The sequence below is a fragment of the Lissotriton vulgaris genome, chromosome 8 (assembly GCF_964263255.1).
Source record: "Lissotriton vulgaris chromosome 8, aLisVul1.2, whole genome shotgun sequence".
In the NCBI taxonomy this organism is placed as follows: domain Eukaryota; kingdom Metazoa; phylum Chordata; class Amphibia; order Caudata; family Salamandridae; genus Lissotriton; species Lissotriton vulgaris.
This window is the reverse complement of record NC_141696.1, coordinates 153,217,283-153,240,520: the sequence shown is the minus strand read 5'-3', so window position 1 is coordinate 153,240,520 and position 23,238 is coordinate 153,217,283. Positions and strand designations below refer to the sequence as shown.

Genomic DNA, 23,238 nt, shown 5'->3' with positions numbered 1-23,238 from the left:
AAGAAAGAGTTCTCTAAAGGTCCCCAAAATAACTTCCAAGGGAAGGGAGCAGGTTTCACCCCTAGGGCAAACCCGCCCCGGAACCCTCATCCTGGCCAGAGCCAGCAGCCCAGGGTTCTCCACTGTTTTGAATGCGGTGGCGTTGGACATTATAAGGGAGATGTCAGATGCCCAAAGAGACCACCCCCTCCCACCGGAGGAAAGTCACCGGGAGTAGCTAGTGTAGCGCTCGGGGAGGAGTTGCCCTTAGATAAGGGGGGTGAGTGGGCGGGTGTCACCTTAGTGTCCCTGGGAGAGCGGGAGATGGTGCCAAAGATCCAGGTGCCCCCAAATACTACAAAGTATGGGCAATGGGTTACCATCAATGGCCAGAGAGGGGAGGCTCTGAGGGATACAGGAGCCAGCATGACTATGGTGAGAAGTCAGCTGGTGTCCCCAGAGCAGGTTGTTCCTAATGTACTCCACCCCGCCGCGATGGCTGACGGCAGAATGGGCCACTATCCAGTGGCTGAGGTTCCCTTTGAGTGGGAGGGGGTTGCAGGTTCACTTCGAGTTGCCGTAAGCCCTGCCGTGCCAGTCGATTGTCTGTTGGGGAATGACATGGAACACAATACTTGGAGAGAGGTGGAATACCGGACGCATTCTGCGATGCTGGGTACACCTGACTGGGCCTGTGTCAGCACACGGTCTGCGACTGCCCGGGAGTTCGCCTGGGTTGGAGCCTGGAACAATGGCCCAACCCGCTGCTAAGAAGGGACAGACCCGGAGACAGAGAAAGCCTGCTCCGGCTTCCACACCCCATGAGACAGATCGGCCACCTGCGGTGGTGGACCAGGAGTCCGTGGAGGGGGAAGTAGACTCTCTGGAGGATTTGCCCATCCCTGCGGAGTGGCATGTGGAGGGAGGTCCTACCAGAGAGGAATTCTGTAAGGGGCAGAGGGAGTGCCCCACCCTTGAGGGACTGAGGCGTCAGGCTGAAGCCCAAGCAGCAGGTGATGTTACGGGACATTACCATATTTACTGGGAGGATGGACTCCTCTACAGTGAACCCAAGGTACCCTCGCCTGGTTCATCGAGGGCCTTGGTAGTCCCGCAACAGTACCGAGCCTTTCTTTTGGAACTGGCTCATGCCATACCCCTGGCAGGACACTTAGGCCAGGACAAGACCTTTGCACGGCTTGTTCTCCACTTTTACTGGCCTCAGATGAAAGCGGCGTCCAACACATACTGTAGGACTTGTGTAACCTGCCAGGCCAGTGGGAAAACAGGGGTGAAGCTAAAAGCTCCCCTGGAACCACTTCCAGTCGTTAGCACCCCCTTTGAGAGGGTGGGCATCGACATTGTAGGGCCTTTGGATCCACCAACAGCAGCTGGTCACAGGTTTATCCTGGTGCTGGTGGATCATGCCACACGGTACCCAGAGGCAATACCTCTGAGGACAGTCACTGCACCTGTAGTGGCAAGAGCCCTAATGGGAATCTTTACCCGAGTGGGATTTCCCAAGGAAGTTGTGTCCGACAGGGGGACCAACTTCCTGTCAGCTTACATGCGGGCAATGTGGAAGGAGTGTGGAGTGACCTACCGGTTCACCACTCCTTATCACCCCCAGTCAAATGGACTGGTTGAGAGGTTCAATAAGACCTTGAAGGGCATGATCAGAAGTCTGCCCGAGAGCCTGCGGAGGAAATGGGATGTCCTCCTACCCTGTTTACTCTTTTCCTACAGGGAAGTGCCCCAGAAGGGAGTGGGCTTCAGCCCCTTTGAGCTTCTGTATGGGCACCCTGTACGCGGTCCTCTCAGCCTGGTGAAGGATGGTTGGGAGAAATCTCCCAGGAAACCCCCCCAGGATGTGGTGAGCTACATGCTGGCCTTCAGGAGCCAAATGGCGAAGTTGTGGAAGCAAGCTTCTGACAACTTGGAGGCCAGCCAGGCAGTCATGAAGGAGTGGTACGACCACAATGCTCACCAGGTGGAACTGGAGCCTGGACAGAAAGTGTGGGTGATGGAGCCTGGAGAGCTTAGCGCCCTCCAGGATCGCTGGACAGGCCCCTTTGAGGTGTTGGAAAAGAAGGGTAAGGCCACATACCTGGTGGACCTTAAGACCCCTCGACAGCCCCTACGGGTGCTACACGCCAACCGACTCAAGCCCCACCATGAGAGGCCCGAAGTCATGCTGATGATGGTGACTGACGGGGGAGAGGAAGCGGAAAGCGAACCTCTCCCAGATCTCTTTTCGTCCCAAGAGAAGGATGGGTCAGTGGAGGGAGTGAATCTCTCTCCTACTCTCACTCCTGAGCAACGGGAGGACTGCCGCCAGATACTGGAGCAGTACTCTTCGTTGTTCTCCCTTGTCCCGGGAAGGACCCACCTGTGTACCCATGATGTGGACACAGGAGACAGCCCACCAGTGAAGTCCAAGACCTACCGGCTGTCTGACAAGGTGAAGGCTAGCATACATGGAGAAGTTGCCAAGATGCTAGAGCTGGGAGTAATTGAACCTTCCAACAGCCCTTGGTCCAGTCCGGTGGTGCTCGTGCCAAAAGCCGCACCCCCAGGCACCACACCTGAACTGAGGTTCTGTGTGGATTACCGAGGACTGAATTCAGTTACAAGGACTGATGCTCATCCGATCCCTAGGGCGGATGAATTGATTGACCGGCTAGGAGCTGCCCAATATCTGAGTACCTTTGACCTCACTTCAGGGTACTGGCAGATCTCCTTGACAGATGGAGCAAGGGAAAGGTCAGCCTTCTCCACGCCTGAGGGACACTACCAGTTCTGTGTGATGCCCTTTGGGCTCAAGAACGCCCCTGCCACATTTCAGCGGCTGGTGAACCAGGTCCTCTCTGGATTGGAGAGTTTCTCTGCTGCCTACTTGGATGACATTGCTGTCTTCAGTAGCAGCTGGGAGGACCATCTGCAGCATTTGCAGGCCGTTCTCCAGGCCCTGAGACAAGCTGGATTGACCATCAAAGCCAGCAAATGCCAGATTGGGCAGGGGTCGGTTGTGTACCTTGGACACTTGGTGGGTAGGGGGACTGTGCAGCCCCTACAGGCGAAGATTGAGGCAATCATGGCCTGGGAACCCCCCAAGACACAGACTGAGGTCCGAGCTTTCCTGGGCCTCACAGGATACTACCGTCGCTTTGTGAAGGGGTATGGCACTATTGTAGCGCCCCTCACAGAGCTCACCTCCAAGAAACAACCTCGACGGGTAGTTTGGACAAAGGCTTGTCAGCAAGCCTTTGAAAAGTTGAAACAGGCAATGTGTGCGGCACCGGTCCTGAGGGCCCCAGACTTCTCCAAGGAGTTCATTGTCCAAACGGATGCATCAGAACATGGCATTGGGGCAGTGTTATCGCAACTCAATGAAGAGGGCCTGGATCAACCTGTAGTCTTCTTATCCAGGAGGCTGCTTCCCCGGGAACAGAAGTGGAGTGCCATTGAGAGGGAAGCTTTTGCGGTGGTGTGGGCTCTGAAGAAGCTGCGGCCATACCTCTTTGGCTCGCACTTCCTGGTTCAGACCGACCACCGACCCCTTCGTTGGCTGATGCAAATGAAGGGGGAAAATCCCAAGTTGTTGAGGTGGTCCATCTCCCTACAGGGAATGGACTTCCGGGTGGAACATCGGCCTGGAGTGGACCACGCCAATGCAGACGGTCTCTCCAGGTATTTCCGCCTTAGTGATGAGGACTCCCAAGGGGTTGGGTAGTTCTCCCCACTTTCAGCTGGGGGGGACGCGTGTTAGACCTGTCTGGCTTTTTGGCGAAGTCCCTCCTAATTTTTATTTATTTTGTCCCCTTTTTGCCCCTCATACCCTTGTTAATTTTTGTGTCTACTGACTTTTTGTAGGTGTTGGTCAGGGGGATAGGTGTTTTCTTCCCCCCTCATAATCTTTTACCTTAGGCCCAGAGGCCTGTTCTGACAGGAAAGTTGGCACCACCTAAAATGGTGGCCACCAACTGCCCCAACTGTCACCAACAGAACTTGGCCATAGCCTAACATAGGGCATTCCAGAACCTTCTGGTCCATTCTGGACCACTGAAGGGCAGCCTATATAAGGCGGAATGTGGGGCAGCCATTTTGTCTACCTGTGGAAGTCAGCTGGAGGACAGGTGGTAGCTGAGGGTGGGAAGAGGTTGGACTCAGGGTTGACCTCCTGGACTGGGAAGCTGCCTTATTGGTCCAACCCACTACTCCCCTGTTGGTTACTTGTCTTGGCCCCGCTGTGGGAAGTTACTGGAGACCCTGGGCGCCTGGCTTGCCCCCTTTTCTAAATAATAGGGGAAGTCCATAGGAGAAGGAGACTGCAGCGCTGCGGAGCGCAGTCCTCTGCCCAGTTGGAGAGACTGGTAATTGTGCTAGACTGTCCCCTTTGTCCCTGATTCCCTGGAGCGTCCCCTCTCACCTGCTGTGGTGGAGCGCCACTGAGGAGAGCAGAGCCCAGGAGAAAACGGGCTGTTCCACCCTTCTTCAACCCCAAGCTGATACTGGGCGAGCGGCGCCGTTGTGGAGCCGAATTTGTGTGCCCTGTGGTGAGGAGTGGGCTGAGGGAAGTCCTTGTTAATTGCCAAGTTGGAGAGCAGCGTCAGATCAACAGCGCGGTCCCAGGCGGTGAGACACTGCTCCCTCGCGCATGCCCGGTGGTGCTGTCAGGCTCCGTGAGGCGGAGCCGGATCTTTGAAGGCGGGAGCAAGGAGAGCGTCGCGCATGCCCCGGGGAACAGCGCGACCCCTTCCAGAGTGAGGAGGAGCCCTCACGCATGACCGGAGGATCAGCGCGACACCTGGTAGTGTGAGGAAAGGCGCCGGGAGTCCCTCGGCAGAAGCCAGGCAGAAGAGCTTCTCTCCCCCCTGCTCAAGCGCCCTCTGGTGAGGCGAGCGCGAGCGGGTAGGGAGAGCCTAGAAGCCCAAGAGCGGCTGAAGTATTCTGAGGCCTTCTGCCTCTTTGAGTGTTGGTGATACGCGGAGGAGAGCTGAGGGGCCCCAGAGATTAATATACCTCACCCGCACGAGTCTCCCCCTTGTCTTAACCACTGCCCCTCCCTCATCCTCTTATACAACAAGAACATCACCGCCTGACAAGCAAGTAAGGAGGTATTATTGGAAGGGGAGAGAAACGCTATAACCTAAGCAAGAAATAACTCATTCAATGAGCATTGTTCCACAGTGGTATAATCTTCAGTGGGGGGGGAACTTGAGAAATCCCTCAATGACTATGTACTATCAGAAGGAGGTTACTGGTACTGTGTAAATCAAGCATAGTGTACTCCATAGAATTCCATTCGACTACCTGTAGGGGCATAATTAAATGCTGGTTTAAGTGGGCTTAACCCAATGGCCTTCAATTGAGTAATAAGAATATCTAAATGTCTCCTATGTAGATGGGAGTGTTGCTCTGCTTGGATTTAGAAGTTGTTTGTGCCAAAACTTAAAGTAATGCTGTGTTTGGAAATAATATAAAGTAAGCTGGGTACAGACATTACTTGATGGAATTATAAAAGAGTAAGAATTATTTGCCAAATGTCCAGGTGATTTATCTGTTTTACAAATGTTGGTCGTTCTTATGTTTTAGAATTGAAAAAGTATTCCTGCTATAATCCAACCAACCTGTATGATAATTTAACTGTGAATCTTGAAAGTGAAAAGAGCTAAGAAATATACATATTATTTTTATATAAAGCAGTACGTATTTTCATATAATTTTGGTGTAGTGTTTTCTTTTTGAGTGCTATTGCGTGGAATTACTTTTGGGTAGTCTGCAACCTTTACACTGTGCCTCTGAATGTTAGTCTTGCCCTAGGCCAGGCTACCTAATTCCAACAGTAACAAACTTCAGTTTCAACTGCAAATTATTTTGCCGAATTCTGTCTTCAAGCTCGTATAATATTCTTCTAGCACTCGTGGTGTTTTATGTGTTTTTTTGGGGGTGCTTAAAAAGTCCCTTTTATTAATGAAATGGGTTACATTCAGTCTTGTGATATTTTTGGTTTCCAATAAGTAGATTGTTAATTTTATGTAAGCTCATTTTCTAATGCTCCATTCAAGAGATGTTTCCACTATGAAATGCAGAGCAAGGGGAAAGAGCACAAGTGATAGAGCGAGTGAGTAAGAAGGGGTGTTGAGGAAGGAGAGAATGAAACAAAGACAGAGTGAGTGAACGGCAGGTAGGCCTAGAAGAGGAGACTAGAAGTGAAGGCGACATACTTTTCCCTGCTTTTGACCTCCCACCCATCCCAAACCGACCACAAACATACCATCTATGCAACGTTGGTATGCAGAAATTCACGCCTCAGCCAGTGAGGGTGAGTCCCAGGCCAGGGGCTAGAGAGCAAAAGACTGCATGTGCTCAGACGTTCCCTGCTAGGGACAGTTGATCTGAAACAAGGTCTGCTCTCTTGTATCCAGCAAGGATCTAGAAATCCTGCATGAATCTGCAAGGCACAATGACAGCATACATTTGCATAATATGCCCCACCTTCTGCCTTCCTACTTCCTGTGCAGTAGTTGTTTGTGTAGAGAGAGAGGTCGCAGGCAAGGTAATTTTGTGAGTAGGATACAGGACCCTAAATAGCTGGTGAGAGGTATGAGGTATTCTGAAAACATAAAAATTGTACACCTGTGAAATGAAATGCTTTCACATGTGATCTTCTGTGTTTATTGTCCTGTGCATGTAGTTGCACCTTGTGTTTGAAGGTTTAAATTATTTCAGGCTTGCATGGAGGCAGAAATTTCTGAGTGACTTTTATACATTTCTTAAGACTCTGCACTGTCAGGATGGCCGAGTGGTCTAAGGCGCTGTGTTTAGGCCGCAGTCTCCTCTGGAGGAGTGGGATTGAATCCCACTTCTGACATGACTTTTGGAGATGTAATCTCCTTTTTCAGGTTAACATCTGATGGAAGTTGCATCTGTTGGTCTTCACCTGGGATGTGATTCCGTCCTCATCTAGTCAAGAGAGCTGGGGTTTCTCATATATTTCGGTTGTATAAAGTCTTGCTGACAAAGTGCAGTCCTTACTATATGAGCATAGGACCCATGTAAGAGCTCATCTGGAAGAGTCATGCTCTTGTATGCCCTGGCCAGACAGGCCATGCAAATATGGAAGAATGCCTAGCATCTGGTAGACAGTTGGACTCCAGCACACTTACGGCAATTTCCTCAGGGCTGTATTCAGGGGCTGCTTAGATTTGCGTATTCCACCCTATGTTGTGACATTGAAACTCCTTGTTGAATTTGCTTTAGCTAGCCAAGAGGTGGCTGTTGACTCAATTTCAAAGCAGCTTTGGGCCGTTCAAGTGGCTGGTTAATAGCACTTTCTCTTTGTACGCCCTAAAGGTCTAAAGAGTTCTTCATAGGTACTGCTCTCTATGGATTGTTCAAAGATCTGTTGGAAGTACTTATAATAGGATAAATAAATTGAGGGCATGCCTTTTCGGTACCCCACTTGCATGGCTGTCTGGCCTGTGGAAGGTTCCACAAATGCAAATCAGGATGGCCGAGTGGTCTAAGGCGCTGCGTTCAGGTCGCAGTCGCTTCTGGAGGCGTGGGTTCAAATCCCACTTCTGACAATTGTGTGTTTACTCTACTTTTTTCTTGAGAGAGAAAAAATCTGATCATTTCCCTCAGATGGGCTTATATGGTTGTCTACTTGGAAAAGTGCAGTGAGTTTTTTTCTTGCTCTAGCCACTCATGACCTAAGATGTGTGCTTTTTTTGGTTCACAATATCTTTCCCTCTCTGTAGATGATCAAGCAAATGTGGTCAGGATGGCCGAGTGGTCTAAGGCGCTGCGTTAAGGCCGCAGTCTCTCCTGGAGGCGTGGGTTCGAATCCCACTTCTGACAAAACTTTAAGTCCATTTTGTCTCTGAGTTCTTTTAGAATCTCAGCTAAAAATTGGCAGTGCATATAATATCTGAATAAGTAACAAACTTCAGTTTCAACTGCAAATTAATTTGCCCAATTCTGTCTTCAAGCTCGTATAATATTTTTCTAGCACTCGTGGTGTTTTATGTGTTTTTTGGGGGGTGCTTAAAAAGTCCCTTTTATTAATGAAATGGGTTACATTCAGTCTTGTGATATTTTTGGTTTCCAATAAGTAGATTGTTATTTTATGTAACCTCATTTTCTAATGCTCCATTCAAGAGATGTTTCCACTATGAAATGCAGAGCAAGGGGAAAGAGCACAAGTGATATAGCGAGTGAGTGAGATGGGGTGTTGAGGAAGGAGAGAATGAAACAAAGACAGAGTGAGTGAACGGCAGGTAGGCCTAGAAGAGGAGACTAGAAGTGAAGGCAACATACTTTTCCATGCTTTTAACCTCCCACCCATCTCAAACCGACCACAAACGTACCATCTATGCAACGTTGGTATGCAGAAATTCACGCCTCAGCCAGTGAGGGTGAGTCCCAGGCCAGGGGCTAGAGAGCAAAAGACTGCATGTGCTCAGACGTTCCCTGCTAGGGACAGTTGATCTGAAACAAGGTCTGCTCTCTTGTATCCAGCAAGGATCTAGAAATTCTGCATAAATCTGCAAGGCACAATGACAGCATACATTTGCATAATATGCCCCACCTTCTGCCTTCCTACTTCCTGTGCAGTAGTTGTTTGTGTAGAGAGAGAGGTCGCAGGCAAGGTCATTTTGTGAGTAGGATACAGGACCCTAAATAGCTGGTGAGAGGTATGAGGTATTCTAAAAGCATAAAAATTGTACACCTGTGAAATGAAATGCTTTCACATGTGATGTTCTGTGTTTATTGACCTGTGCATAAAGTTGCACCTTGTGTTTGAAGGTTTAAATTATTTCAGGCTTGCATGGAGGCAGAAATTTCTGAATGACTTTTATACATTTCTTAAGACTCTGCACTGTCAGGATGGCCGAGTGGTCTAAGGCGCTGTGTTTAGGCCGCAGTCTCCTCTGGAGGCGTGGGTTCGAATCTCACTTCTGACATGACTTTTGGAGATGTAATCTCCTTTTTCAGGTTAACATCTGATGGAAGTTGCATCTGTTGGTCTTCACCTGGGATGTGATTCCGTCCTCATCTAGTCAAGAGAGCTGGGGTTTCTCATATATTTCGGTTGTATAAAGTCTTGCTGACAAAGTGCAGTCCTTACTATATGAGCATAGGACCCATGTAAGAGCTCATCTGGAAGAGTCATGCTCTTGTATGCCCTGGCCAGACAGGCCATACAAATATGGAAGAATGCCTAGCATCTGGTAGACAGTTGGACTCCAGCACACTTACGGCAATTTCCTCAGGGCTGTGATCAGGGGCTGCTTAGATTTGCGTATTCCACCCTATGTTGTGACATTGAAATTCCTTGTTGAATTTGCTTTAGCTAGCCAAGAGGTGGCTGTTGACTCAATTTCAAAGCAGCTTTGGGCCTTTCAAGTGGCTGGTTAATAGCACTTTCTCTTTGTACGCCTTAAAGGTCTAAAGAGTTCTTCATAGGTACTGCTCTCTATGGATTGTTCAAAGATCTGTTGGAAGTACTTATAATAGGATAAATAAATTGAGGGCATGCCTTTTCGGTACCCCACTTGCATGGCTGTCTGGCCTGTGGAAGGTTCCACAAATGCAAGTCAGGATGGCCGAGTGGTCTAAGGCGCTGCGTTCAGGTCGCAGTCTCTTCTGGAGGCGTGGGTTCAAATCCCACTTCTGACAATTGTGTGTTTACTCTACTTTTTTCTTGAGAGAGAAATAATCAGATCATTTCCCTCACATGGGCTTATATGGTTGTCTACTTGGAAAAGTGCAGTGAGTTTTTTTCTTGCTCTAGCCACTCATGACCTAAGATGTATGCTTTTTTTGGTTCACAATATCTTTCCCTCTCTGTAGATGATCACGCAACAAGTGGTCAGGATGGCCGAGTGGTCGAAGGCGCTGCGTTAAGGCCGCAGTCTCTCCTGGAGGCGTGGGATCGAATCCCACTTCTGACAAAACTTTAAGTCCATTTTGTCTCTGAGTTCTTTTAGAATCTCAGCTAAAAATTGGCAGTGCATATAATATCTGAATAAGTAACAAACTTCAGTTTCAACTGCAAATTAATTTGCCCAATTCTGTCTTCAAGCTCGTATAATATTCTTCTAGCACTCGTGGTGTTTTATGTGTTTTTTGGGGGGTGCTTAAAAAGTCCCTTTTATTAATGAAATGGGTTACATTCAGTCTTGTGATATTTTTGGTTTCCAATAAGTAGATTGTTAATTTTATGTAACCTCATTTTCTAATGCTCCATTCAAGAGATGTTTCCACTATGAAATGCAGAGCAAGGGGAAAGAGCACAAGTGATAGAGCGAGTGAGTGAGAAGGGGTGTTGAGGAAGGAGAGAATGAAACAAAGACAGAGTGAGTGAACGGCAGGTAGGCCTAGAAGAGGAGACTAGAAGTGAAGGCGACATACTTTTTCCTGCTTTTGACCTCCCACCCATCCCAAACCGACCACAAACGTACCATCTATGCAACGTTGGTATGCAGAAATTCACGCCTCAGCCAGTGAGGGTAAGTCCCAGGCCAGGGGCTAGAGAGCAAAAGACTGCATGTGCTCAGACGTTCCCTGCTAGGGACAGTTGATCTGAAACAAGGTCTGCTCTCTTGTATCCAGCAAGGATCTAGAAATACTGCATGAATCTGCAAGGCACAATGACAGCATACATTTGCATAATATGCCCCACCTTCTGCCTTCCTACTTCCTGTGCAGTAGTTGTTTGTGTAGAGAGAGAGGTCACAGGCAAGGTAATTTTGTGAGTAGGATACAGGACCCTAAATAGCTGGTGAGAGGTATGAGGTATTCTAAAAGCATAAAAATTGTACACCTGTGAAATGAAATGCTTTCACATGTGATCTTCTGTGTTTATTGTCCTGTGCATAAAGTTGCACCTTGTGTTTGAAGGTTTAAATTATTTCAGGCTTGCATGGAGGCAGAAATTTCTGAGTGACTTTTATACATTTCTTAAGACTCTGCACTGTCAGGATGGCCGAGTGGTCTAAGGTGCTGTGTTTAGGCCGCAGTCTCCTCTGGAGGCGTGGGTTCGAATCCCACTTCTGACATGACTTTTGGAGATGTAATCTCCTTTTTCAGGTTAACATCTGATGGAAGTTGCATCTGTTGGTCTTCACCTGGGATGTGATTCCGTCCTCATCTAGTCAAGATAGCTGGGGTTTCTCATATATTTCGGTTGTATAAAGTCTTGCTGACAAAGTGCAGTCCTTACTATATGAGCATAGGACCCATGTAAGAGCTCATCTGGAAGAGTCATGCTCTTGTATGCCCTGGCCAGACAGGCCATGCAAATATGGAAGAATGCCTAGCATCTGGTAGACAGTTGGACTCCAGCACACTTACGGCAATTTCCTCAGGGCTGTGATCAGGGGCTGCTTAGATTTGCGTATTCCACCCTATGTTGTGACATTGAAATTCCTTGTTGAATTTGCTTTAGCTAGCCAAGAGGTGGCTGTTGACTCAATTTCAAAGCAGCTTTGGGCCGTTCAAGTGGCTGGTTAATAGCACTTTCTCTTTGTACGCCTTAAAGGTCTAAAGAGTTCTTCATAGGTACTGCTCTCTATGGATTGTTCAAAGATCTGTTGGAAGTACTTATAATAGGATAAAAAAATTGAGGGCATGCCTTTTCGGTACCCCACTTGCATGGCTGTCTGGCCTGTGGAAGGTTTCACAAATGCAAGTAAGGATGGCCGAGTGGTCTAAGGCGCTGCGTTCAGGTCGCAGTCTCTTCTGGAGGCGAGTGTTCAAATCCCACTTCTGACAATTGTGTGTTTACTCTACTTTTTTCTTGAGAGAGAAAAAATCAGATCATTTCCCTCACATGGGCTTATATGGTTGTCTACTTGGAAAAGTGCAGTGAGTTTTTTTCTTGCTCTAGCCACTCATGACCTAAGATGTGTGCTTTTTTTGGTTCACAATATCTTTCCCTCTCTGTAGATGATCAAGCAACGTGTGGTCAGGATGGCCGAGTGGTCTAAGGCGCTGTGTTAAGGCCGCATTCTCTCCTGGAGGCGTAGGTTCGAATCCCTCTTCTGACAAAACTTTAAGTCCATTTTGTCTCTGAGTTCTTTTAGAATCTCAGCTAAAAATTGGCAGTGCATATAATATCTGAATAAGTAACAAACTTCAGTTTCAACTGCAAATTAATTTGCCCAATTCTGTCTTCAAGCTCGTATAATATTCTTCTAGCACTCGTGGTGTTTTATGTGTTTTTTGGGGGGTGCTTAAAAAGTCCCTTTTATAAATGAAATGGGTTACATTCAGTCTTGTGATATTTTTGGTTTCCAATAAGTAGATTGTTAATTTTATGTAACCTCATTTTCTAATGCTCCATTCAAGAGATGTTTCCACTATGAAATGCAGAGCAAGGGGAAAGAGCACAAGTGATAGAGCGAGTGAGTGAGAAGGGGTGTTGAGGAAGGAGAGAATGAAACAAAGACAGAGTGAATGAACGGCAGGTAGGCCTAGAAGAGGAGACTAGAAGTGAAGGCGACATACTTTTCCATGCTTTTGACCTCCCACCCATCCCAAACCGACCACAAACGTACCATCTATGCAACGTTGATATGCAGAAATTCACGCCTCAGCCAGTGAGGGTAAGTCCCAGGCCAGGGGCTAGAGAGCAAAAGACTGCATGTGCTCAGACGTTCCCTGCTAGGGACAGTTGATCTGAAACAAGGTCTGCTCTCTTGTATCCAGCAAGGATCTAGAAATCCTGCATGAATCTGCAAGGCACAATGACAGCATACATTTGCATAATATGCCCCACCTTCTGCCTTCCTACTTCCTGTGCAGTAGTTGTTTGTGTAGAGAGAGAGGTTGCAGGCAAGGTAATTTTGTGAGTAGGATACAGGACCCTAAATAGCTGGTGAGAGGTATGAGGTATTCTAAAAGCATAAAAATTGTACACCTGTGAAATGAAATGCTTTCACATGTGATCTTCTGTGTTTATTGTCCTGTGCATAAAGTTGCACCTTGTGTTTGAAGGTTTAAATTATTTCAGGCTTGCATGGAGGCAGAAATTTCTGAGTGACTTTCATACATTTCTTAAGACTCTGCACTGTCAGGATGGCCGAGTGGTCTAAGGCGCTGTGTTTAGGCCGCAGTCTCCTCTGGAGGAGTGGGTTTGAATCCCACTTCTGACATGACTTTTGGAGATGTAATCTCCTTTTTCAGGTTAACATCTGATGGAAGTTGCATCTGTTGGTCTTCACCTGGGATGTGATTCCGTCCTCATCTAGTCAAGAGAGCTGGGGTTTCTCATATATTTCGGTTGTATAAAGTCTTGCTGACAAAGTGCAGTCCTTACTATATGAGCATAGGACCCATGTAAGAGCTCATCTGGAAGAGTCATGCTCTTGTATGCCGTGGCCAGACAGGCCATGCAAATATGGAAGAATGCCTAGCATCTGGTAGACAGTTGGACTCCAGCACACTTACGGCAATTTCCTCAGGGCTGTGATCAGGGGCTGCTTAGATTTGCGTATTCCACCCTATGTTGTGACATTGAAATTCCTTGTTGAATTTGCTTTAGCTAGCCAAGAGGTGGCTGTTGACTCAATTTCAAAGCAGCTTTGGGCCGTTCAAGTGGCTGGTTAATAGCACTTTCTCTTTGTACGCCCTAAAGGTCTAAAGAGTTCTTCATAGGTACTGCTCTCTATGGATTGTTCAAAGATCTGTTGGAAGTACTTATAATAGGATAAATAAATTGAGGGCATGCCTTTTCGGTACCCCACTTGCATGGCTGTCTGGCCTGTGGAAGGTTTTACAAATGCAAGTCAGGATGGCCGAGTGGTCTAAGGCGCTGTGTTCAGGTCGCAGTCTCTTCTGGAGGCGTGGGTTCAAATCCCACTTCTGACAATTGTGTGTTTACCCTACTTTTTTCTTGAGAGAGAAAAAATCAGATCATTTCCCTCACATGGGCTTATATGGTTGTCTACTTGGAAAAGTGCAGTGAGTTTTTTTCTTGCTCTAGCCACTCATGACCTAAGATGTGTGCTTTTTTTGGTTCACAATATCTTTCCCTCTCTGTAGATGATCAAGCAACATGTGGTCAGGATGGCCGAGTGGTCAAAGGTGCTGTGTTAAGGCCGCAGTCTCTCCTGGAGGCGTTGGTTCGAATCCCACTTCTGACAAAACTTTTAGTCCATTTTGTTTCTGAGTTCTTTTAGAATCTCAGCTAAAAATTGGCAGTGCATATAATATCTGAATAAGTAACAAACTTCAGTTTCAACTGCAAATTAATTTGCCCAATTCTGTCTTCAAGCTCGTATAATATTCTTCTAGCACTCGTGGTGTTTTATGTGTTTTTTGGGGGGTGCTTAAAAAGTCCCTTTTATTAATGAAATGGGTTACATTCAGTCTTGTGATATTTTTGGTTTCCAATAAGTAGATTGTTAATTTTATGTAACCTCATTTTCTAATGCTCCATTCAAGAGATGTTTCCACTATGAAATGCAGAGCAAGGGGAAAGAGCACAAGTGATAGAGCGAGTGAGTGAGAAGGGGTGTTGAGGAAGGAGAGAATGAAACAAAGACAGAGTGAGTGAACGGCAGGTAGGCCTAGAAGAGGAAACTAGAAGTGAAGGCGACATAATTTTCCCTGCTTTTGACCTCCCACCCATCCCAAACCGACCACAAACGTACCATCTATGCAACGTTGGTATGCAGAAATTCACGCCTCAGCCAGTGAGGGTGAGTCCCAGGCTAGGGGCTAGAGAGCAAAAGACTGCATGTGCTCAGATGTTCCCTGCTAGGGACAGTTGATCTGAAACAAGGTCTGCTCTCTTGTATCCAGCAAGGATCTAGAAATCCTGCATGAATCTGCAAGGCACAATGACAGCATACATTTGCATAATAAGCCCCACCTTCTGCCTTCCTACTTCCTGTGCAGTAGTTGTTTGTGTAGAGAAAGAGGTCGCAGGCAAGGTAATTTTGTGAGTAGGATACAGGACCCTAAATAGCTGGTGAGAGGTATGAGGTATTCTAAAAGCATAAAAATTGTACCCTGTGAAATGAAATGCTTTCACATGTGATCTTCTGTGTTTATTGTCCTGTGCATAAAGTTGCACCTTGTGTTTGAAGGTTTAAATTATTTCAGGCTTGCATGGAGGCAGAAATTTCTGAGTGACTTTTATACATTTCTTAAGACTCTGCACTGTCAGGATGGCCGAGTGGTCTAAAGCGCTGTGTTTAGGCTGCAGTCTCCTCTGGAGGCGTGGTTTCGAATCCCACTTCTGACATGACTTTTGGAGATGTAATCTCCTTTTTCAGGTTAACATCTGATGGAAGTTGCATCTGTTGGTCTTCACCTGGGATGTGATTCCGTCCTCATCTAGTCAAGAGAGCTGGGGTTTCTCATATATTTCGGTTGTATAAAGTCTTGCTGACAAAGTGCAGTCCTTACTATATCAGCATAGGACCCATGTAAGAGCTCATCTGGAAGAGTCATGCTCTTGTATGCCCTGGCCAGACAGGCCATGCAAATATGGAAGAATGCCTAGCATCTGGTAGACAGTTGGACTCCAGCACACTTATGGCAATTTCCTCAGGGCTGTGATCAGGGGCTGCTTAGATTTGCGTATTCCACCCTATGTTGTGACATTGAAATTCCTTGTTGAATTTGCTTTAGCTAGCCAAGAGGTGGCTGTTGACTCAATTTCAAAGCAGCTTTGGGCCGTTCAAGTGGCTGGTTAATAGCACTTTCTCTTTGTACGCCTTAAAGGTCTAAAGAGTTCTTCATAGGTACTGCTCTCTATGGATTGTTCAAAGATCTGTTGGAAGTACTTATAATAGGATAAATAAATTGAGGGCATGCCTTTTCGGTACCCCACTTGCATGGCTGTCTGGCCTGTGGAAGGTTCCACAAATGCAAGTCAGGATGGCTGAGTGGTCTAAGGCGCTGCGTTCAGGTCGCAGTCTCTTCTGGAGGCGTGGGTTCAAATCCCACTTCTGACAATTGTGTGTTTACTCTACTTTTTTCTTGAGAGAGAAAAAATCAGATCATTTCCCTCACATGGGCTTATATGGTTGTCTACTTGGAAAAGTGCAGTGAGTTTTTTTCTTGCTCTAGCCACTCATGACCTAAGATGTATGCTTTTTTTGGTTCACAATATCTTTCCCTCTCTGTAGATGATAAAGCAACATGTGGTCAGGATGGCCGAGTGGTCTAAGGCGCTGTGTTAAGGCCGCAGTCTCTCCTGGAGGCGTGGGTTCGAATCCCACTTCTGACAAAACTTTAAGTCCATTTTGTCTCTGAGTTCTTTTAAAATCTCAGCTAAAAATTGGCAGTGCATATAATATCTGAATAAGTAACAAACTTCAGTTTCAACTGCAAATTAATTTGCCCAATTCTGTCTTCAAGCTCGTATAATATTCTTCTAGCACTCGTGGTGTTTTATGTGTTTTTTGGGGGGTGCTTAAAAAGTCCCTTTTATTAATGAAATGGGTTACATTCAGTCTTGTGATATTTTTGGTTTCCAATAAGTAGATTGTTAATTTTATGTAACCTCATTTTCTAATGCTCCATTCAAGAGATGTTTCCACTATGAAATGCAGAGCAAGGGGAAAGAGCACAAGTGATAGAGCGAGTGAGTGAGAAGGGGTGTTGAGGAAGGAGAGAATGAAACAAAGACAGAATGAGTGAACGGCAGGTAGGCCTAGAAGAGGAGACTAGAAGTGAAGGCGACATACTTTTTCCTGCTTTTGACCTCCCACCCATCCCAAACCGACCACAAACGTACCATCTATGCAACGTTGGTATGCAGAAATTCACGCCTCAGCCAGTGAGGGTAAGTCCCAGGCCAGGGGCTAGAGAGCAAAAGACTGCATGTGCTCAGACGTTCCCTGCTAGGGACAGTTGATCTGAAACAAGGTCTGCTCTCTTGTATCCAGCAAGGATCTAGAAATACTGCATGAATCTGCAAGGCACAATGACAGCATACATTTGCATAATATGCCCCACCTTCTGCCTTCCTACTTCCTGTGCAGTAGTTGTTTGTGTAGAGAGAGAGGTCACAGGCAAGGTAATTTTGTGAGTAGGATACAGGACCCTAAATAGCTGGTGAGAGGTATGAGGTATTCTAAAAGCATAAAAATTGTACACCTGTGAAATGAAATGCTTTCACATGTGATCTTCTGTGTTTATTGTCCTGTGCATAAAGTTGCACCTTGTGTTTGAAGGTTTAAATTATTTCAGGCTTGCATGGAGGCAGAAATTTCTGAGTGACTTTTATACATTTCTTAAGACTCTGCACTGTCAGGATGGCCGAGTGGTCTAAGGCGCTGTGTTTAGGCCGCAGTCTCCTCTGGAGGCGTGGGTTTGAATCCCACTTCTGACCTGACTTTTGGAGATTTAATCTCCTTTTTCAGGTTAACATCTGATGGAAGTTGCATCTGTTGGTCTTCACCTGGGATGTGATTCCGTCCTCATCTAGTCAAGAGAGCTGGGGTTTCTCATATATTTCGGTTGTATAAAGTCTTGCTGACAAAGTGCAGTCCTTACTATATGAGCATAGGACCCATGTAAGAGCTCATCTGGAAGAGTCATGCTCTTGTATGCCCTGGCCAGACAGGCCATGCAAATATGGAAGAATGCCTAGCATCTGGTAGACAGTTGGACTCCAGCACACTTATGGCAATTTCCTCAGGGCTGTGATCAGGGGCTGCTTAGATTTGCGTACTCCACCCTATGTTGTGACATTGAAATTCCTTGTTGAATTTGCTTTAGCTAGCCAAGACGTGGCTGTTGACTCAATTTCAAAGCAGCTTTGGGCCGTTCAAGTGGCTGGTTAATAGCACTTTCTCTTTGTACGCCTTAAAGGTCCAAAGAGTTCTTCATAGGTACTGCTCTCTATGGATTGTTCAAAGATCTGTTGGAAGTACTTATAATAGGATAAATAAATTGAGGGCATGCCTTTTCGGTACCCCACTTGCATGGCTGTCTGGCCTGTGGAAGGTTCCACAAATGCAAGTCAGGATGGCCGAGTGGTCTAAGGCGCTGCGTTCAGTTTGCAGTCTCTTCTGGAGGTGTGGGTTCAAATCCCACTTCTGACAATTGTGTGTTTACTCTACTTTTTTCTTGAGAGAGAAAAAATCAGATCATTTCCCTCACATGGGCTTATATGGTTGTCTACTTGGAAAAGTGCAGTGAGTTTTTTTCTTGCTCTAGCCACTCATGACCTAAGATGTGTGCTTTTTTTGGTTCACAATATCTTTCCCTCTCTGTAGATGATCAAGCAACATGTGGTCAGGATGGCCGAGTGGTCTAAGGCGCTGCGTTAAGGCTGCAGTCTCTCCTGGAGGCGTGGGTTCGAATCCCACTTCTGACAAAACTTTAAGTCCATTTTGTCTCTGAGTTCTTTTAGAATCTCAGCTAAAAATTGGCAGTGCATAAAATATCTGAATAAGTAACAAACTTCAGTTTCAACTGCAAATTAATTTGCCCAATTCTGTCTTCAAGCTCGTATAATATTCTTCTAGCACTCGTGGTGTTTTATGTGTTTTTCGGGGGGTGCTTAAAAAGTCCCTTTTATTAATGAAATGGGTTACATTCAGTCTTGTGATATTTTTGGTTTCCAATAAGTAGATTGTTAATTTTATGTAAGCTCATTTTCTAATGCTCCATTCAAGAGATGTTTCCACTATGAAATGCAGAGCAAGGGGAAAGAGCACAAGTGATAGAGCGAGTGAGTAAGAAGGGGTGTTGAGGAAGGAGAGAATGAAACAAAGACAGAGTGAGTGAACGGCAGGTAGGCCTAGAAGAGGAGACTAGAAGTGAAGGCGACATACTTTTCCCTACTTTTGACCTCCCACCCATCCCAAACCGACCACAAACGTACCATCTATGCAACGTTGGTATGCAGAAATTCACGCCTCAGCCAGTGAGGGTGAGTCCCAGGCCAGGGGCTAGAGAGCAAAAGACTGCATGTGCTCAGACGTTACCTGCTAGGGACAGTTGATCTGAAACAAGGTCTGCTCTCTTGTATCCAGCAAGGATCTAGAAATCCTGCATGAATCTGCAAGGCACAATGACAGCATACATTTGCATAATATGCCCCACCTTCTGCCTTCCTACTTCCTGTGCAGTAGTTGTTTGTGTAGAGAGAGAGGTCGCAGGCAAGGTAATTTTGTGAGTAGGATACAGGACCCTAAATAACTGGTGAGAGGTATGAGGTATTCTAAAAGCATAAAAATTGTACACCTGTGAAATGAAATGCTTTCACATGTGATCTTCTGTGTTTATTGTCCTGTGCATAAAGTTGCACCTTGTGTTTGAAGGTTTAAATTATTTCAGGCTTGCATGGAGGCAGAAATTTCTGAGTGACTTTTATACATTTCTTAGGACTTTGCACTGTCAGGATGGCCGAGTGGTCTAAGGCGCTGTGTTTAGGCCGCAGTCTCCTCTGGAGGCGTGGGTTCGAATCCCACTTCTGACATGACTTTTGGAGATGTAATCTCCTTTTTCAGGTTAACATCTGATGGAAGTTGCATCTGTTGGTCTTCACCTGGGATGTGATTCCGTCCTCATCTAGTCAAGAGAGCTTGGGTTTCTCATATATTTCGGTTGTATAAAGTCTTGCTGACAAAGTGCAGTCCTTACTATATGAGCATAGGACCCATGTAAGAGCTCATCTGGAAGTGTCATGCTCTTGTATGCCCTGGCCAGACAGGCCATGCAAATATGGAAGAATGCCTAGCATCTGGTAGACAGTTGGACTCCAGCACACTTACAGCAATTTCCTCAGGGCTGTGATCAGGGGCTGCTTAGATTTGCGTATTCCACCCTATGTTGTGACATTGAAATTCCTTGTTGAATTTGCTTTAGCTAGCCAAGAGGTGGCTGTTGACTCAATTTCAAAGCAGCTTTGGGCCGTTCAAGTGGCTGGTTAATAGCACTTTCTCTTTGTACGCCTTAAAGGTCTAAAGAGTTCTTCATAGGTACTGCTCTCTATGGATTGTTCAAAGATCTGTTGGAAGTACTTATAATAGGATAAAAAAATTGAGGGCATGCCTTTTCGGTACCCCACTTGCATGGCTGTCTGGCCTGTGGAAGGTTTCACAAATGCAAGTAAGGATGGCCGAGTGGTCTAAGGCGCTGCGTTCAGGTTGCAGTCTCTTCTGGAGGAGAGGGTTCAAATTCCACTTATGACAATTGTGTGTTTACTCTACTTTTTTCTTGAGAGAGAAAAAATCAGATAATTTCCCTCACATGGGCTTATATGGTTGTCTACTTGGAAAAGTGCAGTGAGTTTTTTTCTTGCTCTAGCCACTCATGACCTAAGATGTGTACTTTTTTTGGTTCACAATGTCTTTCCCTCTCTGTAGATGATCAAGCAACATGTGGACAGGATGGCCGAGTGGTCTAAGGCGCTGTGTTAAGGCCGCATTCTCTCCTGGAGGCGTGGGTTCGAATCCCACTTCTGACAAAACTTTAAGTCCATTTTGTCTCTGAGTTCTTTTAGAATCTCAGCTAAAAATTGGCAGTGCATATAATATCTGAATAAGTAAAAAACTGCAGTTTCAACTGCAAATTAATTTGCCCAATTCTGTCTTCAAGCTCGTATAATATTCTTCTAGCACTCGTGGTGTTTTATGTGTTTTTTGGGGGGTGCTTAAAAAGTCCCTTTTATAAATGAAATGGGTTACATTCAGTCTTGTGATATTTTTGGTTTCCAATAAGTAGATTGTTAATTTTATGTAACCTCATTTTCTAATGCTCCATTCAAGAGATGTTTCCACTATGAAATGCAGAGCAAGGGGAAAGAGCACAAGTGATAGAGCGAGTGAGTGAGAAGGGGTGTTGAGGAAGGAGAGAATAAAACAAAGACAGAGTGAGTGAACGGCAGGTAGGCCTAGAAGAGGAGACTAGAAGTGAAGGCGACATACTTTTCCCTGCTTTTGACCTCCCACCCATCCCAAACCGACAACAAACGTACCATCTATGTAACGTTAGTATGCAGAAATTCACGCCTCAGCCAGTGAGGGTGAGTCCCAGGCCAGGGGCTAGCGAGCAAAAGACTGCATGTGCTCAGACGTTCCCTGCTAGGGACCGTTGATCTGAAACAAGGTCTGCACTCTTGTATCCAGCAAGGATCTAGAAATCCTGCATGAATCTGCAAGGCACAATGACAGCATACATTTGCATAATATGCCCCACCTTCTGCCTTCATACTTCCTGTGCAGTAGTTGTTTGTGTAAAGAGAGAGGTCGTAGGCAAGGTAATTTTGTGAGTAGGATACAGGACCCTAAAAAGCTAGTGAGAGGTATGAGGTATTCTAAAAGCATAAAAATTGTACACCTGTGAAATGAAATGCTTTCACATGTGATCTTCTGTGTTTATTGTCCTGTGCATAAATTTGCACCTTGTGTTTGAAGGTTTAAATTATTTCAGGCTTGCATGGAGGCAGAAATTTCTGAGTGACTTTTATACATTTCTTAAGACTCTGCACTGTCAGGATGGCCGAGTGGTCTAAGGCGCTGTGTTTAGGCTGCAGTCTCCTCTGGAGGCGTGGGTTCGAATCCCACTTCTGACATGACTTTTGGAGATGTAATCTCCTTTTTCAGGTTAACATCTGATGGAAGTTGCATCTGTTGGTCTTCACCTGGGATGTGATTCCGTCCTCATCTAGTCAAGATAGCTGGGGTTTCTCATATATTTCGGTTGTATAAAGTCTTGCTGACAAAGTGCAGTCCTTACTATATGAGCATAGGACCCATGTAAGAGCTCATCTGGAAGAGTCATGCTCTTGTATGCCCTGGCCAGACAGGCCATGCAAATATGGAAGAATGCCTAGCATCTGGTAGACAGTTGGACTCCAGCACACTTACGGCAATTTCCTCAGGGCTGTGATCAGGGGTGCTTAGATTTGCGTATTCCACCCTATGTTGTGACATTGAAATTCCTTGTTGAATTTGCTTTAGCTAGCCAAGAGGTGGCTGTTGACTCAATTTCAAAGCAGCTTTGGGCCGTTCAAGTGGCTGGTTAATAGCACTTTCTCTTTGTACGCCTTAAAGGTCTAAAGAGTTCTTCATAGGTACTGCTCTCTATGGATTGTTCAAAGATCTGTTGGAAGTACTTATAATAGGATAAAAAAATTGAGGGCATGCCTTTTCGGTACCCCACTTGCATGGCTGTCTGGCCTGTGGAAGGTTTCACAAATGCAAGTAAGGATGGCCGAGTGGTCTAAGGCGCTGCGTTCAGGTCGCAGTCTCTTCTGGAGGCGAGTGTTCAAATCCCACTTCTGACAATTGTGTGTTTACTCTACTTTTTTCTTGAGAGAGAAAAAATCAGATCATTTCCCTCACATGGGCTTATATGGTTGTCTACTTGGAAAAGTGCAGTGAGTTTTTTTCTTGCTCTAGCCACTCATGACCTAAGATGTGTGCTTTTTTTGGTTCACAATATCTTTCCCTCTCTGTAGATGATCAAGCAACGTGTGGTCAGGATGGCCGAGTGGTCTAAGGTGCTGTGTTAAGGCCGCATTCTCTCCTGGAGGCGTGGGTTCGAATCCCTCTTCTGACAAAACTTTAAGTCCATTTTGTCTCTGAGTTCTTTTAGAATCTCAGCTAAAAATTGGCAGTGCATATAATATCTGAATAAGTAACAAACTTCAGTTTCAACTGCAAATTAATTTGCCCAATTCTGTCTTCAAGCTCGTATAATATTCTTCTAGCACTCGTGGTGTTTTATGTGTTTTTTGGGGGGTGCTTAAAAAGTCCCTTTTATAAATGAAATGGGTTACATTCAGTCTTGTGATATTTTTGGTTTCCAATAAGTAGATTGTTAATTTTATGTAACCTCATTTTCTAATGCTCCATTCAAGAGATGTTTCCACTATGAAATGCAGAGCATGGGGAAAGAGCACAAGTGATAGAGCGAGTGAGAAGGGGTGTTGAGGAAGGAGAGAATGAAACAAAGACAGAGTGAGTGAACGGCAGGTAGGCCTAGAAGAGGAGACTAGAAGTGAAGGCGACATACTTTTCCCTGCTTTTGACCTCCCACCCATCCCAAACCGACCACAAACGTACCATCTATGTAACGTTAGTATGCAGAAATTCACACCTCAGCCAGTGAGGGTGAGTCCCAGGCCAGGGGCTAGCGAGCAAAAGACTGCATGTGCTCAGACGTTCCCTGCTAGGGACAGTTGATCTGAAACAAGGTCTGCACTCTTGTATCCAGCAAGGATCTAGAAATCCTGCATGAATCTGCAAGGCACAATGACAGCATACATTTGCATAATAT

At 45.9% G+C, this 23,238-nt stretch overlaps 11 non-coding genes across 11 annotated transcripts; all 11 read left to right on the top strand.

Annotated features, from left to right (window-relative positions):
* The first annotated feature begins 7,759 nt into the window (after positions 1–7,759).
* On the top strand, positions 7,760–7,842 carry TRNAL-AAG (transfer RNA leucine (anticodon AAG)). The gene has a single exon. It is a non-coding gene; the product is annotated as a tRNA-Leu (tRNA).
* A 1,023-nt stretch (positions 7,843–8,865) lies between these two features.
* TRNAL-UAG (transfer RNA leucine (anticodon UAG)) lies at positions 8,866–8,948 on the top strand. The gene has a single exon. It is a non-coding gene; the product is annotated as a tRNA-Leu (tRNA).
* Positions 8,949–9,580: 632 nt separating this feature from the next.
* On the top strand, positions 9,581–9,663 carry TRNAL-CAG (transfer RNA leucine (anticodon CAG)). Its single transcript has one exon. It is a non-coding gene; the product is annotated as a tRNA-Leu (tRNA).
* Positions 9,664–9,855: 192 nt separating this feature from the next.
* Positions 9,856–9,938, top strand: TRNAL-AAG (transfer RNA leucine (anticodon AAG)). Its single transcript has one exon. It is a non-coding gene; the product is annotated as a tRNA-Leu (tRNA).
* Positions 9,939–10,962: 1,024 nt separating this feature from the next.
* TRNAL-UAG (transfer RNA leucine (anticodon UAG)) lies at positions 10,963–11,045 on the top strand. The gene has a single exon. It is a non-coding gene; the product is annotated as a tRNA-Leu (tRNA).
* Positions 11,046–13,774: 2,729 nt separating this feature from the next.
* On the top strand, positions 13,775–13,857 carry TRNAL-CAG (transfer RNA leucine (anticodon CAG)). The gene has a single exon. It is a non-coding gene; the product is annotated as a tRNA-Leu (tRNA).
* Positions 13,858–15,870: 2,013 nt separating this feature from the next.
* Positions 15,871–15,953, top strand: TRNAL-CAG (transfer RNA leucine (anticodon CAG)). The gene has a single exon. It is a non-coding gene; the product is annotated as a tRNA-Leu (tRNA).
* A 192-nt stretch (positions 15,954–16,145) lies between these two features.
* TRNAL-AAG (transfer RNA leucine (anticodon AAG)) lies at positions 16,146–16,228 on the top strand. The gene has a single exon. It is a non-coding gene; the product is annotated as a tRNA-Leu (tRNA).
* Positions 16,229–18,242: 2,014 nt separating this feature from the next.
* Positions 18,243–18,325, top strand: TRNAL-AAG (transfer RNA leucine (anticodon AAG)). Its single transcript has one exon. It is a non-coding gene; the product is annotated as a tRNA-Leu (tRNA).
* A 1,024-nt stretch (positions 18,326–19,349) lies between these two features.
* On the top strand, positions 19,350–19,432 carry TRNAL-UAG (transfer RNA leucine (anticodon UAG)). The gene has a single exon. It is a non-coding gene; the product is annotated as a tRNA-Leu (tRNA).
* A 2,014-nt stretch (positions 19,433–21,446) lies between these two features.
* Positions 21,447–21,529, top strand: TRNAL-UAG (transfer RNA leucine (anticodon UAG)). Its single transcript has one exon. It is a non-coding gene; the product is annotated as a tRNA-Leu (tRNA).
* Positions 21,530–23,238: the final 1,709 nt, after the last annotated feature.